The following is a 19,742-nucleotide window of genomic DNA, read 5'->3' on the forward strand; positions in this document are numbered from 1 at the left end:
GTGATGTGGGAGGGTTGCAAGCTAAAGTTATGGTGGTGGTCCAGTGGTTAAGAAATTGCCTGCCAGTGCAGGGAACACGGGTTTGACCCCTGGTCCAGGAAGATTCCATGTACTGCAGGGCAACCAACCCTGTGCACCATGACTACTGAGCCCACATGCCCTAGAGCCTGTGCTCCACAACAAGAGAAGCCACTGCAAAGACAAGCCTGTGCACTGAGTGAGAGAGTAGCCTCCAATCAACGGAACTAGAGAAAGCCCACACACAGCCACAAAGACCCAGCGCAGCCAAAACTAGATAAATAAATTAGATGAATTAGAAAAAAAATAGTCTTGAATAAAAAAACAAATAAAGTTATGATGGTAATCCTACTGTAATACATAAATGTATAAAATTGACAAATTATATACCTTAAACTTGCACAATGTTATATGTTAGTTACATGTCAATAAAAACATATTTTGAAAAATTTCCCATGCTTTCATTCAAATATTATATATAAAACATTTTATAAGCATATACTAAGATATCTGTTGTTATTAAGTATTAATTAATTGTAATTATTACAATTATTTTATATTATATAATATATATAATAATATATTAATGGGGCTTGACACGTTATTTTTTTAATCTTATAGTGAAGTGTAGTTTATTAGCAATTTTGTGCTAGTTTCAGTGTACAGCAAAGTGATTCAGTTGTACATATACATGTATCTATTCTTTTTCAAATTCTTTTCTCATTCAGGTTTTTATAGAGTCTTGAGCAGAGTTCCTGGTGCTATGTAGTAGGTCCTTATTGGTTATCTATTTTAAATGCAGTAGTGTTGTATGTATCATTTTGAAGTTTGCTTTTTCTTTCCATTAAATATATATCTTAAGAAGATTTCCAGCATTCATTCATTCATTCATTCAAAAAATACTAACACCTATTATGTGGCAGGCTTCATTGTAGGTGCTAAAGAGGCAGCAGTGAAATAGATGATGTCCCTAACATCAGTGTAGATGAGTAGAAGGGGAATAAAGAGAGCAAACAAATAAGTGGTAAGTTAGGGCATATCTAGCAAAGGGGGAGAGATAAGAGAAGTTTTATTCTTGATTGGTCATGAGGGAATCTCCTCAAGAAGTTGAACTAGAGCAGATAACTGAATAAGGTCAGACTGCCTGATGATCTGGAGAAGGGAAAGAGGAAAGAGCTGGGGCTGAGTTCCAGGAATGGGAGCAAGCTTGGCTTGAACTCAGAGACCAGTGGATTTGGGATGGAGCAAGCAGGAAGGGAAGATGGTGGCTGGTGTGAGAGATCACTAGGGTCCTGGGAAGAGGTCTGTAATTTATTCTCAGGGCAACAGAAAACCATGAAAGATTGAAGCACGGATGTGATATGAATTTATCTAGGATTTCAGAAGCTCTGTCTGGCTGCTAAGTAGCTGGTGGACTGTTTGAGGGGCAAGAACAAAAGCAGAGTGACCAGGTAGCAGTTCATTTCAGAGAAAAGTTATAACCCAGTGAGGTTCTAGGAATATAGTGAGGTGTGGTCAGACCCAGGATGTATATTGGATGGAGAATTGATGGGATATGCTGATGGACTTGGATGGAGGAGAAGGGTGATGGTGAGGGAGATAAGCATCAAGAATGACTCTAGGCTTTTGACAGAAGTCATTATTTGGGTGATTGCTGGCTTCATCAGCTGACATGGGAGAGACTAGAAGCTCTGGTTTTGAAACAAGAGGTGGAAAAAATGAGGAACTGTGATGTGGAAAAAATGGAGAACTGTGATATGGAAATGTTAAGACTGAATGATCTATTAAATGTCAGAATAGAGATGGTATCTAGGTGTTTGAATTCTCCAAGGGGAGGTGAGATGATTATTGGGCTTGGAGATATTGATTTTAAAAGTCATCAACAGGGAACTCACTGGCAGTCCAGTGGTTAAGATCCCATGCTTCCTCTGCTGGGGTTGCTGGTTCTATGCCTGGTTGGGGAACTAAGATCCCACGTTTGTCACTTGGCTAAAGAGGGGAAAAAAATAAGTCATCTACTCATGGATGCTATTTAAAGCCATGGGGATGGATGAGGTCATTTTGGAAGAGAATGCCATTGCAGAAGAGGTCAGGGCCCAAAACCATGGAGCTTTCAACCGTGAAACATGGGAAAGAACAGGAAAGTGATGAAGAAGAGGCAGTCATCACAAATAACAGCAATATGTTTTATAAAGGCCTACTCAGTCAGACAGCTTCTACAGAGAAAGTAAGATGATGACCAAGAATTGCTGTAGGATTTGGCAAGACAGTGGTCAGTGGTCAGTGGGGACCTTGATGAGGGTCAGAGAGAAATGGGGATAGAAACTTGAGTTGGGTTTCTAGAAAATGGAAGGTGCAGAAATAGAAACATCTGGGAGAGAAAAGACATTCAAAGAATTTCCTCTAAGCTCAGCAAAAGATGGATCAATTAAAAATGGACCAAGTCAAGGAGGAGTATTGTTTATGTTTTGTTTGTTTTTGAAATGATGATGATGACATCATGCTTTATACTAACAGGAAAGTTCTAGTTGAGAGGAGAAAAACGGTGATTGATGAAGGGGTGGCAGCACAAGCAGTGTTTTTGAAAATGTGGGAAGGGACGAGCTGGGAGGCACAGATGAACGTGTTAGGCTTAGTGAGGGGCCCTAATGGGTGCTTCCTGAATCTTTGCTGAAGGAATTTAGGTTGTGCCACAGTTTTCATTTTAAGATATAATACCGCTTTGGATATCCTTGTACATTTATCTTCATATGTTTATGCAACTTTGTTGTTGGTTAGCCTCTAAGTCCTGTCTGACTTTTTGGGACCCCATGGACTGTAGCCAGGCTCCTCTGTCCATAGGATGTCCCAGGTAAGAATATTGGAGTGGATTGCCATTTCCTTCTCCAGGGGATCTTTCCAACTCAAGGATCAAACCCAGGTCTCCTGCATTCCAGGCAGATTATTTAACATCTGAGTCACCAGGGAAGACCAAATTTTGTCACATGTACGATAAAAGCTACTATGGTATGTTTCTAAAATATTTACCTATTTCCTTCTTTAAGACATCTCTTTTTAAATTTTTGCTATTTTACTTCTTAATTACTTTTTACTAAATGGTAACCCACTCCAGTATTCTTGCCTGGAGAATTCCATGGACAGAAGAGCCTGGCTGGCTACAGTCCATGGGGTTGCAAAGAGTTGGAGAGGACTAAACCACTAACACTTTCACTTTATTAGGTTAAGCACTTTATAAGTATCTGCAGTAAAAATATGCTAGTTGATATGGAGATTCTCTAAAAATACTTTTAAAGTGTCTTTATCATTTGTGTTTTTTTCCCCCAAGAAATTTAGCCTGTGAAACAAACTACTTCTGAGGTGGGAAAATGTACATATGTAATTTATTGATATGTTAGATTGAATTACTGTCAAAATATATTAAATGTTTTAAAAAATATACTGGAATTGAGTTCCTTTAGAATTAGATGTCCTTGTATTGGATATTTCCTTTAATACATAGTATATTGTACAGAAAAGAGTTTTGCCTAATAAAGTTGCTTTAAATAAAGTGAGTAAATAAACAAAATTCATCAGATGTTGAAAAACTGCCTTCCAAAATATTTCATTTTTTAATTCCTAAAGTTGGAAATATTAGCTCTAATCATCTAACCTACTGTTTTTCTTTGTCTCTTGCAGGTCTCATTTTAGCTATTACTGGTTTTATCTAATTTCTTTCCCCTCTTCTATACTGTTACATTCCCCCTTTGTTTTCCTGTATTCCTTTGTGATGACTCATCTTTGTACTGTTTGGCCAGAATCTGGGCCTGGAGGAGTGTGAACCACACTGGGTTTACATTGTAAACAAGACATTCCCTCCCAGCTGCTCAGGCACCTGCTCCCTTGGCCTCCTATGAAAGCAAATTCCCAGGGCAGTTAGCCAGTCTCTCTCCAAAGAATTACCTCCAAGGAGACTCAGCAAACTCAAGGGTTAAGTCTCTTCAGAGCCACAAATTTCACAGTGAGGAAGACAGGTTAGATTTGCTTTAAAAGTGTTACATATTGAAAAGTTACATGATTTGGCAATTATGTAAAAATATCTCTTGGAGGGGGGTGCGGGGGGAATTCTCTGGTGGTCCAGTGGTTACCACTTGGGTTCAATCCCTGGTTGGGGAATCAAAATCCCACAAGCCACACAGCATGGCCAAAAAAAAAAAAAAAAAGACTTCTTACGGTAAAACTTGTAGGCTCCAGGTGGATTTTAGGCCAACTGCCAATGTTAAACCATAAGACAGAAGGCAGTGATGACATAGAGGTGGATGTTGAGGAAATGGCCTGGGTTTGGTCAGGAAGCAGGTGGTAATAAACCTCAGAGACTGGCAAAGGAGGTGGCACAGAAGTTTAGCAGCCGAATTATTGGTACCACTTCGAAACCAGGTGTTTAGGGGGATGTGGTCTGTCCTGTTCTGGTTGCTATTGGTGTTATTTATGCTAATTTCTCTGCAGACCCTGGTGCTCCCTTTCCTCCAGGTCAACTTCGGTGGAAGATCCTCCACGCCGGTGTGAGCTCTGCCACCTCCCTGCTGCCCCATATTACTGTCCCCTTCCCTGGTCCAGGGTCTGCCAGGCCACCCATGAGCTGCTGGCTGAGCAGGGCCAGAGCTGGAAAGAGGAGGTGGTGACCAAGGAGACCCAGCTGCAGCGCCCACTCTAGGCCACTATCTGTGCAGGCAGCTCCTGGAGAACCAGAAAGAAGACCTCACTCTGCACCAGGCCAATGCCACACTGTAACACCTGGCTGCTCCCTTAAGCTGTGTGGGAGGTGGCCCTGGTATCTATCTATCATGTCCCCTGGACATGGGGAATGACAGCACAGAGGCGGCTCTGCTGCCAACATGCCCCCTGACTTACACCATCCCTGAGGTGGGCAAGAAGGATGGTGTGAAGACTGCCCGGGAGCCTAAAACCTTGTGAGCACTACTGTCCCAGAACCAGAGGGACCCCATATCTCATTCATAGACTACAAGCTGCTGGGTTGGCTGTGAGTCCACCAGGTCTTGTCCCCCATCCTGCACCCTCCCGCTGCCTCCCCCCTGCCCCCCACCAAGCACAGCACAGAAACCGCCCCATCGATGGGGAACAGCGAGGATTAGTGGCACTCTCAGCAGCTGCCTGCTTCCCTTCCCCAAGACTAATCACATTTCCAAGAGAGAGAGGAAAGAAGTTTCTCCACATGCTTTGGAGCAACCGAGCTGCAACTACTGAGCCCAGGGGCCACAATAAGGGTCTTCGCACCACAAGGAAAGATCCCTCGTGCTGCAACCAAGACAGGAGGCAGCCAAATAGAGAAAGAGACCAGAAGAGAGAGTCCACATGCTGCAATGAAAGATCCATATGATGCAAATAAGTAAATAAACCAGAAGGATGGGTCTTACCTCAACACTACCTTGAAGTAAGAGTAGCCTGGACAGATAGATAACTGGCCGGGTGGGTAATTACGCCCAGAGAGGAACACTAGAGTTCAACTGTTCTTGTTCTCTGTTGTCCGAATTTTTATTCTTTTTAAGAAGAGTTGCTTCACTTTTAACTGATTTATAAATGACGATTTTATGTAGCACGTTTCCTCATTTATCTATCTTGGAGTCTATTTTGCATGGAGTTGATGGTAAAAGAAATGTCAGAAAGCAGCATTACTCAATGCAAGAGATTGGAGGAATGGTTTACAAAGAAGGCTTTGTTTTTGCTGTTTACAGGGAGGTTTGGATACAACTGCTTTAACAATTGCCCAAGCTAAAAATATTGGGTAGAGCTCTGGGGATTGGATGTGGGTTAAGCCTTGTAAGATTTGATTCCCCATTTATCTCCTCAGTCTTCACAGAGGGACATAACTCTATCTTCAGACTATCTCTTAGCAAAATCAAGTCATGGTAGAGCAGGTACTTACTGGTATCTGTAGAGCATCACCAGCTCATTATCACCCAGTGGTTAAGAAAAATCAATGCCTTCATGGGGTATTCAAAGAAAACACAGTCCTGTGTGTGTGTGTGTGTGTGTGTGTGCACACGCGCGCATGGGCCCGCACACTCATGCACAGGCAGGCTTAGTCATGTCCAACTCTTTGCAGCCCCATAGACTGTAGTCTGCCAGGCTTTTCTGTCCATCAGATTTCCAAGGTAAGAATACTGGAGCAGGTTGCCATTTGCTACTCCAAGGGATCTTCCTATTCCAGGCATCGAACCTGCATTTTTTTTTTACATCTCCTGCATTGGCAGGTTGGTTCTTTACCACTAGGGCCACCTGGGAGGCCTTTATCAGAGTCTAAAGTCTCTGGTAAAGAGATTTTATCAGATTTTATCAAAATCTCCTGGACCAACACAGACCAAAAGAGAGCTGAGTCCCAGCAGGTCCACTGACCTGGGCATTTGAGGCTGGAGACTTCGAATCCAGATCAGGAGGGCCTTTCCAGAGGAAGTGATGCTTAAGGCAAGATCTGGAAGATAATTAGGCATAGAAGCAGGCAAAGAAAGATGATGTAAAAGAGAGCCAAGAGGTAAGACAGAGGGCACAGCATATTGAAGAAACGAAAGGTGCCAGTTTGGTGTGTCTGGAGCACAGACAATAAGGGAGGAAGTGGTCAGAGGCCAGCCAGGCAGACAAAAGCCAGATTATGCAGAAACATGAAACCTGTGTCGAAGGTCTGAACTTTGTCCTCGCAGCAACAGGAAACCACTGAAAAGTTTTATGCAAAGGAGGTGAAAAGCTGAGATGTATCTTCGTAAGAAATCTTTCTGGTTGCGCTGCAATGGTACAGGGTATGACTGGAAAAGACAAGGCAAGAAGCTGGGAGACCCCTGGGGAGCAGTCCTGATGGGAGATGACAGTAGATGGAGAGAGGTGTGGCTCTTCAGGCTCACCTCCTGGTGCCATGGAACTCCCACAGCCACACTCTCTCACTTGGTTTTCATATTTCCTGGTTGCTTAAAAAAGAAAAAAACATCGCTTAGAGTGATCCCGAAAGAACAACAAAACAGAATACTCAGAGCTCACACATATAGACAGTGCATGCTCTGTCACTCAGTCCTAACTCTTGGCAATCTCATGGACTGTAGCCCACCAGGCTCCTCTGCCTGTAGGATTTTTCAGGTAAGAATACTGGAGTGGGTTGCCATCTCCTTCTCCAGGGGAGCTTCCCAATCCAGGGATCGAACCCACTTCTCCTGTATTGGCAAGCAGATTCTTTAACCACTGTTCCACCTGGGAAGCTACACAAGTTACAGGCAACTTAATTTTGTTTGTTGGGAGATTTTTGAGAAATGAAACATTCCCCTTTTAATTTAATTTTTTAAATTGGCTCACCTTTATTCAACATCTGCAATATACTCAAAATATAGACAAGTCTGATATTGTAAGAAATTAGGAGCCGTTTTTGATTCCTGGCTTTCTTTTATCCCTCATATCTAAGGAATCACCAAGTCCTGTTAGACTCTGCCTTGGAAGTTTCTCACAGTCTTTCCACCTTTTTTTTTTTTGCCACCATCATACTCTGGGTCACATCATCTTTTATTTCAAAAGCCCCCATACTGGTTTTCCATTGTCTCCCTACAGCCAGAGGGATTCTTGTGCCTGTAAAATGATCATGCCCCTGAGGCTCCCATCATTCATTCAAGGTCCACACTGACTCCTCCTTGTCCTTGACACAAAAATCAGGCATTTTTCTCCAGGTGTAAATTTTACCACTCTCTTCTTGAACTTTCTACTAAAGCTATCCTGAAAGCTTTTGTTCTTTTTATCCCTGTGCCTCAACCCCAGGATTTACAAAAGCTATTTCTTGAAATGACTTAGAATGCAGTGTATTTTCTCTTCTTCTGGTTATCTCTTATTCCTTCCCTAGCTCTCAGTCTGAACCTTAACTTCTCAGTCAGTCTTTCACAATTACCAGATTTGGCTAACACTCCTTGTCATGTTTTTATAAGTACTGCATCTATAATTGTCCTACCACAATATAACATCCATCATACATTATTTTGTTTTTTGGCCACACACCAAGTCATGGAAGATCTTAATTTCCTGCCCAGGGATTGAACCCAGTCCCTAGCAGTGAAAACGGTGAATAGTAACCACTGGACCACCAGGGAATTCCCTCAATCATACATTGTTAATTTTTCTTCACAGGAATCTCTCTCTGGCTGAGCATTCTAATCTTGTTCCCTTCACATATTTCCTGGTATTCAGAACATGAAAAACATATTTCAACTTAAAATGAATTATGAAACAATCCTGAAAAAGAAGAACAAAGTTCGACAACCCACACTTACTGATTTCAAAACTTACTACAAAGCAATGACAATTAAGACAGTGTGATAGTAACATAGGGATAAACAGACTGTTCAATGGAACACAACTGAGAGTCTAGAAATAAACCCATGAATTGATTTTTTAACAAATGTACTAAGACTATTCAGGGGCAAATAGTCTTTTTGTGAAAGAGTGCAAGTTCACTCTGCTTGCCACATGACAGGCCAATGAATCAGAGATGAGATGTTGAGGCAAGAAGTATGACTCTATTTGGAAAGACGGCAGACCAAGAAGATGGCAGACTAGTGTTTCAAAATAACCATCTTATCAAGGTCTGGATGCCAGGTTCTCTTATAGAACACAGGGCATGTGGTGAGGAAATAAAGTAAAAAGGTCATTAATCTTTCAAATATCTCCTGGAATGGCTAGCCTTAGGGAGGGATATGTTCATTTCTTCCTTCCTATAACCATCCACAGGTGGACATGGTCCTGAACAAAAGCATTTTGGTTTAATATTCAGGTAGAGGGGCAGGGTTCCCTGAGGCAGGCCATTATGTTGGGACAGCATCATTTTAGTGAGCAAAAACAATGGAAAGCAAATGTTAAAGTAAAAGAAACAGATCAAACATGCACTCAGTTCTTCTCTGTAACATTTTCAACAAATGGAGTTAACGCAAGAAGATATCCACATGCAAAAGAATGAAGTAAACATTGTGTACCAAAATTCATTAAAAATAGATCAAAGAGCTAAACACAAGAGCTAAAACTGTAACAGAAGAAAAATATTACCTTGAATTTGGCAATGGTTCTTCATATGACACCAAAAGCAAGCAGTAAAAGGAAAAAATAATTATGACTTCTTATAAACTGAACATTTTTGTGCTTCAAAAGACACTATCAAGAATGTGAAAAGACAAAACACAAAATGGGAGAAGATTTTCACAAATTATATTTCTGATAAGGAATTTGTACCTAGAATATATACATTTCAAAAGTTCTTGTAATTCTATAACCAAAAAAAAAACATAGTTGAAAACTGGCCAAAGTAACTGAAAACACATTTCCTCATAAAAGATATGAAAATGACTAATAAGCACATGAGCCTCTTGATGAAAGTGAAAAAGGAGAGTGAAAAAATTGGCTTAAAACTCAATATTCAGAAAACTAAGATCATGGCATCCAGTCCCATCACTTTTTGGCAAATAGATGGGGAAACAATGGAAACAGTGAGAGGCCTTATTTTGGGGGGCTCCAAAATCAACTGCAGATGGTGATTGCAGCCATGAAATTAAAAGACGCTTACTCCTTGGAAGAAAAGTTATGACCAACCTAGATAGCATATTAAAAAGCAGAGACCTTACTTTGCCAACAAAGGTCCATCTAGTCAAAACTATGGTTTTTCCAGTAGTCATGTATGGATGTGAGAGTTGGACTATAAAGAAAGCTGAGTGCCAAAGTATTGATGCTTTTGAACTGTGGTGTTGGAGAAGACTCTTGAGAGTTCCTTGGACTGCAAGAAGATTCAACCAGTCCATCCTAAAGGAAATCAGTCTTGAATATTCATTGGAAGGACTGATGCTGAACCTGAAACTCCAGTACTTTGGCCACCTGATGTGAAGAAATGACTCATTGGAAGAGCCCCTGATGCTGGGAAAGGTAGAAGGTGGGAGGAGAAAGGGACGACAGAGGATGAGATGGTGGATGGCATCACCAACTCAATGGACATGAGTTAGAGTAGATTCTGGGAGCTGGTGATGGACAGGGAAGCCTGGTGTGCTGCAGTCCATGGGGTCGCAGAGTCGGACATGACTGAGTGACTGAACTGAACTGAATAAGCACATTAAAAGATGCTCGCTGTCATTAGTACCTGGGAAATGCAAATGAAAACCATAATGATATATCATTTCACACCCACTAGGATGGCTATAAGCAAAAAGACAGGTAAGTGTTGGTGAGGATGTGGAGAAATCAGTGCCCTCATATACTGCTGGTAGGGATGTCAAGTTGTAGAGACACTTTGCAAAGCAGCCTGGCAGTTCCTCCAAAAGAGTTTTAACGTAGAGCTGTCATGGGATCCAGCAATCCCACTCCCAAAGAAATGAAAAATACAATCACACAAATACTTGTGCATGAATGTTCATAACAGTATTACTCCTAATAGCCAAGAAACAGCACAAATATCCATTAACTGATAAATGGATAAACAAAATTGGTATATCCATATAATAAGATATTATTTGGCCATAAAAAGAAGCTCTGATAAATACCGCAATGTGAATGAGCCTTGAGGACATTATACTAAGTGCTAAGTGAAAGAAGTCAGTCACAAAAGACCACATATTATATGACTCTATTTACATCAAATGTCCATAATATGCAAATCTCTTAGCCTGGGGCTAAGAGAAATAGGCAGATCAGAGAGCAATGGCTCAAGGTCAGAGGGTTTGGGGGGGAATTATAAAAATATTCTAAAATTGGTTGTGGAGACAGTTGTACAACTTCATAATATAGTAAAAAACATTGAAATATGCATTTTAAATGTGTGAAGTGCATAGTATGTGAATTATATCTCAATAAAACTGGTATAAAAATGAATTACAAGTGAGGAAATGAAAATAACTTCCAGGAAGGAGGTTGAAAGAGGTCAGAAAGGAAAGGGGAAAAGGCAGGAAAAAATGAGAAAGAAGGAAAATGCAAGAAATGAAAAGTTAGGAGTGAAAGAAAAAAAAAAACACCAAGAAGCAAGCTGGAAAAAAGAGAACAGGAAAATACTTGGAAGAAAACAGTTGAATGGAAGGGAGACAAATTATTTTAGCTTTCAAAGAACTGTTTGGAAGGAAAGGGAATGTGTTTTTCACTCCTCATCCCCCACCCCCAATAGTCAGCTGGCCACTTTTTGCCACTGTCCTTTTAATCTTATTAGCAATAAATAACCACTCTTCACTGGTCAATTGCCTTGCTCTGAATGTGAAGTAGTCATGGCAGCCCACAGTGGAAATGTTTTTCTGGGCTTCAGCTTATAGCCAGAGCAATATCTCTTCAAATATCTCTTGACAGGGGGCATTTGGGAACGGTTAGCATTGTCTCTGGAGAAGGCAATGGCAACCCACTCCAGTATTCTTGCCTGGAAAGTCCCAGGGACAGAGGATCCTGGTGGGCTGCCGTCTACGGGCTCGCACAGAGTCGGACATGACTGAAGCAACTTAGCAGCAGCAGCAGCATTGTCTCAGTGACTGTGTCCAGACACCATTCCAAGATTTGATTTGCTTACTTAAGACCTCAACTAGGCTCTTGGCCTCTTCTTGCCCTACTCAAGACATCACCAAAAACATATTTGCCTCCAAGGAAAAGTACTTCATAAAAGAGAGCTCTACCCTGACAACCACTCTTTTCTCTACGACTATTCCTAATACAGCCTGTATCGTGGATGCTGTTATAAAACACCCAGATGTCCCTTCTGCATTGAAGGACTTCATTCTCAGTCGTTGGGAGTTACCCAGACTGGCTGACTTGCTCTCAGCTGTCAGCCCCTTCTAGGAATTGTCCCACCACTCCCCTTTGGCAGTCCATATTCCAGTGACCGGTGCACACAGGGGTATAAAGGCCTGACCTCCCCTCAGCCCAACTCCAGAAACTCAGAGTGCCCCACGTGGTTGACTGAGGCCTTGGGGTGATGGTACCACAGTCCCGCTCCTCCCTCAGCCCAGGTCGGTTTCCTTCGCTGCCCTCCCAGGAGCAGGGAGATCCCAAGTCCACTGTCTAATAAACAGCTGTGTGCCCATCTTCATCTCAGCATTTGCTTCCCCGGAGCCCAGTCTTCAATAAGTTGGTACCAGAAATGGGGTGCTGTGAAGAAACACACTACATATGGTATACTTCCATTTACAAGAAATATCCAGAACAGACAAATCTATAGAGACTAAAAGTAGACTAGTAGTTACCTTAGGGCTGGAGGGAATGGCAGTATTGGGGTCCTGGCTAGGAGGTGCAAGACTTCTTTGGGGGTAATGAAATCTCTCTAAAATTGATTGTTACTATGGAGAACAACTCTGTGACTATTCTAAAAGCCACTAAGTTGTACACTTTAAACGAGTGAATTGTGTAGGATGTAAATTACATGTCAATAAAGCTGTTAAGAAAAAAAGAATTGCAAATGAATACATTTACAGATAAACCCAAACTGATAGACTTTACAGTCATCAGATTCACACTGAAAAATAATGCTGAAAGTTCTGTGGGCCAAAGGGAATTGACATCGTACATAAACTCCACCTACAGGAAGGAAAGAATGAAGAGGATGGTAAAGTGTTAAATTTGGGTAAATATGTCCACCTATTTACTCCTTTAAAGTGTTAAAGGTGCATAAATATGTCCACCTATTTACTCTTTCCTGCCCATTTACCAACCCTTTGATATATGTACACACGCACACATACACACACACACACACACACATATCTATATACAAACACATTCATCTCAGTTTCTTTAGAAAATGTGAATGAATATTCTACAGTACTTTTAAATTTTATCTATTGATGAACATTGTGATTGTTTAAAGTTTGGGGCCATTATAAAAAAAAACTACTAACATTCATGAATACATCTTTATGAAGACTTTTCTTTTCTCCTGGACAAATATATAAGAGCAAGGTTGTTGGGCTGTGTAAGTGTATGTTGAACTTTATTAGAAACTGCCAATGTGTTTCCAGTGTGTCTGTACTATTTGCAAAGCATGATGGTTCCAGGTGTGCCACATCCTCCACAAAACTTCGTATCATTGACCTTTTTAGCCATCTAGTGCTTTTGCAGTGGCATTTCACTACAGTTTTAATTTGCATTTCCCCAATATGCAAGCATTAGCTACACTAAACACATTTTCATATGCTTGTTGACTAACTTGTGATCCACATTTTGCCTTTGGTGGAGTATCTATTCAAACTTGCCTTTTTAAATTTAATTTTGCCATGAACAGCAGGCATACAGGATATTAGTTTTGCAACCAGGAATCAAACCCTTACCTTCTTCAGTGGAAGAGTGGAATCTTTACCACTGGACCACCAGGGAAGTCCTAGCATGCATGTTTTTGAATTAGAGTTTTATCTGGACATATGCCCAGGAGTGGGATTGATGGATCATATATGGTAATTATATCTTTAGTTTTCCGAGGAACCTCCATACAGTTTTCCATAGTAGCTGCACCAACTTACATTCACCAACAGTGTAGAAGTGTTGCTGCTGCTGCTGCTGCTGCTAAGTCGCTTCAGTTGTGTCTGACTCTGTGCGACCCCATAGACAGCAGCTCACTAGGCTCCCCCGTCCCTGGGATTCTCCAGTCAAGAACACTGGAGTGGGTTGCCATTTCCTTCTCCAATGCATGAAAGTGAAAAGTGAAAATGAAGTCGCTCAGTCGTGTCCGACTCTTAGCGACTCCATGGACAGCAGCCCACCAGGCTCCTCCATCCATGGGATTTTCCAGGCAAGAGTACTAGAGTGGGGTGCCATTGCCTTCTCTGGTAGAACTGTTAGGAGAATATATTTATAAACTTAGGATGATAGAGACCTCCGTAAAGAAGACAAAAAAGCCCAAAGTTACAAGGGATAAAACAAGCATATTTAACTATATAAAAATTAAATTTTATGAGGTTTTATTATAAATGTCTATGTGTTGTGTTACAAATATTTCTCTCTTGCTCTTTTTTTTTTTTTTTTTTTTTGGCATTTGACCTCACCTTTTTTTTTTCTTTTTTGAACTTTTTATTTTGTATCGAGATATAGCTGATTAACAATGTTGTGCTAGCTTCAGGGGAACCTTGAAGGGACTCAGCCATAATTATATGCACATATCCATTTTCCCCAAAGCCCCCTCCCATCCAGGCTGCCACATACATTGAGCAGAATCCCACGACTCAGCCATAAATATATGCACATATCCATTTTCCCCAAAGCCCCCTCCCATCCAGGCTGCCACATACATTGAGCAGAATCCCACGTGCTATCCAGTAGGTCCTTTTTAAACATAGCAGTGTGTATATGATCTTCGCAAAGTCCTTAACTGTCCCTTCCCCCTGTGTAGCCATAAGTTTGTTTTCTAAGTCTGTGACCCTCTTTCTGTTCTATAAATACTTTCATTTGCATCATTTCCTTTTAGATTCCATATATAAGGGATGTCATATGACAGATATTTCTCTTTCTCTGTCTGACTTCCTTCACTCAGTATGACAATCTCTAGGTCCATGCATGTTGTTGTCATTCCTTTAATGGCTGAGTAATAGTCCATTGTATATATGCAGCACATCTTTACCCTTTCCTTTGTCAATGGGCATTTAGCTTGCTTCCACGTCTTGGCTGTTGTAAACCGTGTTGCGGTGAACACTGGGGTGCCTGGATGCTTTTGGCTACATGCCAGGAGTGGGATTGCAGGCTTATGTGTTGTGCGTGCGTGCGTACTAAGTTGCTTCAGTTGTGTCCTGCTCTTTCGACCCTATGGACTGTAGCCCGCCAGGCTCCTCTGTCCACGCAATTCTCCAGGCAAGAATACTGGAGTGGGTTGCCATGCCCTCCTCCAGGGGATCTTCCTGACCTAGGGATTGAACCTTGTGTCTCCTGAGGCTCCTACACTGCAGGCAGGTTCTATACCGCTGAGCCACCAGGGAATCCCTTCAGGCTCTTAAGGTAGCTCTATTTGTAGTTTTTTTAAGGAAACTCCATACTGTTCTCCATAGCGGCTATACCAATTTACATTCCCACCAACAGTGTAGGAGGGCTCCCTTCTCTCCACATCCTCTGTAAAATTTATTGCCTGTGGATTTTTTTTGATGATAGCCACTCTGGCTGGTGTGAGATGGGATTTCATTGTAGTTTTGATTTACATTTCTCTGATAATTAGTGATGTTGAGTATCTTTCATTTGCCTATTGTGTCTTCTTTGGGGAAATGTCTTTTAGGTCTTCTGCCCATTTTTGAGTGGGTTGTTTGTTTTGATGCTGTTAAATGTCATGAACTGCTTGTAAATTTCGAAGACTAATTCCTTATTAGTCACATCATTTGCAAATATTTTCTCCCAATCTGTGGGTTGTCAATTTCAGTGCTTATGATTGGTCTTTTCATATTTTATATTTCTTCCTGGTTCACTCTAGGGAGACTGTACCCTTCTAAGAATTGGTCCATTTCTTCCAGGTTGTCCAATTTATTCGCGTATGTCTGCTCATAGCAGTCTATTATGATCCTTGGTATTTCTGTGGGGTCAGCTGTAACTTCTCCTTTTTCATTTCTAATTTTATTGATTTGAGTCCTCTTTCTTTTTTTCTTGATGAGTCTGGCTAAAGGCTTATCAATTTTGTTTATCTTTTCAAAGAACCAGCTTTTAGTTTCATTGATCTTTGCAATTATTTTCTTTCAGAGCAGAAATAGATGAAATAGAGACAAAGAAAACAGTTTTATTATATTTAGAAATTTCCAGCAATTAAAAGCCTCTTGATGAAAGTGAAAGAGGAGAGTGAAAAAGTTGGCTTAAAGCTCAACATTCAGAAAACAAAGATCATGGCATCCGGTCCCATCACTTCATGGGAAATAGATGGGGAAACAGTGGAAACAGTGTCAGACTTTATTTTTGGGGGCTCCAAAATCACTGCAGATGGTGATTGCAGCCATGAAATTAAAAGACGCTTACTCCTTGGAAGAAAAGTTATGACCAACCTAGATAGTATATTCAAAAGCCAAGACATTACTTTGCTGACTAAGGTCCGTCTAGTCAAGGCTATGGTTTTTCCTGTGGTCATGTATGGATGTGAGAGTTGGACTGTGAAGAAAGCTGAGTGCCGAAGAATTGATGCTTTTGAACTGTGATGTTGGAGAAGACTCTTGAGAGTCCCTTGGACTGCAAGGAGATCCAACCAGTCCATTCTGAAGGAGATCAACCCTGGGATTTCCTTGGAAGGAATGATGCTAAAGCTGCAACTCCAGTACTTTGGCCACCTCATGAGAAGAGTTGACTCATGGGAAAAGACTGTGATGCTGGGAGGGATTGGGGGCAGGAGGAGAAGGGGATGACAGAGGATGAGATGGCTGGATGGCATCATGGACTCAATGGTTGAGTGTCTGAGTGAACTCCGGGAGTTGGTGATGGACAGGGAGGCCTGGTGTGCTGCGATTCATGGGATCGCAAAGAGTCTGACATGGCTGAGCAACTGAACTGAACTGATATCTTCAAATAATATCCTTTCCCCCTTTTTTCTCAGCTCTCTGAAACTTCAGTTACAGTTTATTAGGCAGTTTGATATTGCCTCACAAGTCCCTGAGGCTCTGTTTTCTTGTAGTTGTTTTTCAGTTTCTTTTTCACTGTTTCATTTTGGATGATTTCTATTGTTATATCTTTAATATCACAATTTGTTTCTTCTTCAATGCTTGATCTGATATTCCATCTAATATACTATTCAAATCTTGTGTTATATTTTTCATGTCTACAAACTCATTTTCAAAGTATTTTTCTTTTCTTTCATCATTCTGTTAATGTTTTTCTTTATATTTTTGAACATATAACAAAAACTTTTTTTAAGGTTTACCTGATAATTCCATTTTTCTGTCATTTCTTTTTTTTTTTTCCCTTTTTTTCCCTGTCATTTCTGAGTCTCTTTTCATTGATTTATGTACTGGCTATGTGTCATATCTCTCGCTTAATTTCATGAATGATAATTTTTTATTGGTTTGTAGACATTATGGTTTTGTGTTACTATATGCTGAATTTTGTTTTAACCCTTTAAGCAGTTTTGAGCTTTGATTTATCATGCAGTTAAGTTGCTTGCAGACCAGTTGGCATGAGAAAGACTCCTGAGGTATTGGGTACTGTCCTTTTCTTTCTAAAATCTTGGTGCTGGCTACATGGATGTGTTTATTTTGTAAAACTTATTGAACACATTAATGAGTTGTGCATTTTTCTGTATATATAGGATACTAACAGACATTCCATTTTAATAAATTTACTTTTTAAAAACCGTAACGGGAGGAGAGCATCTGTTTGTCTCTTTGTCCTCCACTTGATCTTCCTCAGATGATAATGGGGGGACTTCCTTGTGAATTGTGGAGAAGGCCTGACCTTACATGGCTCAGTTTTTAATTTTTCCAGATGGCGGTAGAATGGCTGTGTTCTGGTCCACTCTTCTCCCACTTCCACCTGGTAAACCTAGTACATTTCAGGCTTAGCTTGCCTTCTAGGTCTGTTCCTCTCTCTCACTCCTGGCACTCTAGCATATCAGCACCCTCAAAGGAGTGTCTGAGTAAGTGAGTTTACAGAATCTCCTCCAGATAAATCATTCTATGATCTAGACATGCAACAGACTGGACTGTGGCCAAAGTTTCAAGCTATTATCCTCAATTCAGTTTTACCAATCATGGGATGGATGATTTTATCTCAATCTGCCAGACTTTGATGTCTCACTCTTTACTAGTTTGAAACTTAGGGAGTGAAGAGAAGAGTATTATATAGAACATTCTGAAAACTCCAACAAGACCTAAAATGCAAATGAGACACTTTAATGAAAAGTGAGGCTTGATGTCTTTGACCTCTCTACATGACTAAAATTTTAATTTCATTTTAAAACATGAAATAATTATGTGTCTGCTTCTGAACCACTGGAGTTGAAATTTTATACATGGATGAGTCCCATCGACTTTGCATGCTTAATTGCTCATTAAGATGGTTACCTTGGCAACTGCTATGTCAAATATTTTTTACAACTTTGACATAAAGAGAACCTTGTTGAAGTAACTCAATAGCATTAAGTAAAAAGTGATATATTTACAAGCTACTAAGATTTTTATCTATCAAATGAAAACTGCCTATCAAGTATGAACTTCTCAAAACTATAGTTGTGAAGTTCACAACATATCATTATTATAGCTGAGTGAGCTTCTATTATAAATTGTGGTACAATATCCATATTTTTGATCTGACCTTTTCTGAACAACAGGAAAAGGGATTCTGATAGTGTAAATGTCCAATTTAAACTTCTGTAACTACATTCTCAAGGCAACAACTCCATTTCAATTAACATTTATTTTACCAATAACACTGCTAGAATTTTGAGATATAAAACTGAGTAAAGTATCATCCAGCTTCTTGAAAACTTTTGTAATGAGGCAGGAACTTGTCACTTATTCATTCATTCAAAAATATTATACATGGATGCATGCTAAGTCGCTTCAGTCATGCCCATCTCTTTGTGATTCAATAGACTGTAGACTGCCAGGCTCTTCTATCTATGAGATAATCCAGGCAAGAATGCTGGAGTGGGTTGCCATGCCCTCCTCCAGGGGATGGTCCCAATCCAGGCATTGAATTCACGTTTCTTATGTCTCCTGCACTGATAGGCTGGTTCTTTACCACTAGTGCCACCTGGGAAGCCCCCCGAATATTATAAAGCACCTATATTGTCCCAGGTACTTTTCTAAGAGCTGGGGGTGGGGAGGGATGCACAACTAATGAACTAAACTCTTTGTCCTTAGGGGAATTTGCATTAAATTGTGAAAAAAATAGGTTATAAAAAGTGCTTGTTGAGAAAAAGCAGAGAAGGGGAATAAACAGTGTGTGTAGGTGTGGGAAAGGGCACAGCTGTAATTTTTTTTCTTAGATCACAGGAAACCTTAATACAGTTAAAATGAAAGTGCTGGGTTCCATCTGGATGACCCCAGTTTTGTTGGCAACACTCAGAACATCATGGTAGGTGTAGTTTAAAATTTCTTCCCTGCTCAGTGTGTTGACCTTGGCCGTATCAGAGTTGCGGAGTTTCTTCATAGCTTGTTGGATCTACCCAGACAAGCAGAGTGAGCAGGTGGGTTGCTGCTCTCCAATTCTCTATGACCACCTCAGAAATCAAAGAAAGCCTGACTGTGGCCCGGTGGACAAGTTTATTTCTCCTGGGAGAACTCTTCTGAAGGTACATGGCCTGCTTTCAGAGTTTCAGGGTCCTAAGCCAAAGGTTCCAAATAGGAAAAGGAGTACGTCAAGGCTGTATATTGTCACCCTGCTTATTTAACTTATATGCAGTGTACATCATGAGAAACGCTGGACTGGAAGAAACACAAGCTGGAATCAAGATTGCTGGGAGAAATATCAATAACCTCAGATATGCAGATGACACCATCCTTATGGCAGAAAGTGAAGAGGAGCTAAAGAGCCTCCTGATGAAAGTGAAAGAGGAGGTGGGAGGGGGGTTCATGTTTGGGAACGCATGTACACCCGTGGTGGATTCATGTCAATGTATGGCAAAACCAATACAGTATTGTAAAGTAAAATAAAGTAAAAATAAAAATTAAAAAATAAATAAATAAAAATAAATTTAAAAAGACAGAAAGAAAGTGAAAGAGGAGAGTGAAAAAGTTGGCTTAAAGCTCAACATTCAGAAAACGAAGATCATGGCATCCAGTCCCATCACTTCATGGGAAATAGATGGGGAA

The sequence above is a fragment of the Ovis canadensis genome, chromosome 9 (genome assembly GCF_042477335.2).
Source record: "Ovis canadensis isolate MfBH-ARS-UI-01 breed Bighorn chromosome 9, ARS-UI_OviCan_v2, whole genome shotgun sequence".
Classification (NCBI taxonomy): Eukaryota; Metazoa; Chordata; class Mammalia; order Artiodactyla; family Bovidae; genus Ovis; species Ovis canadensis.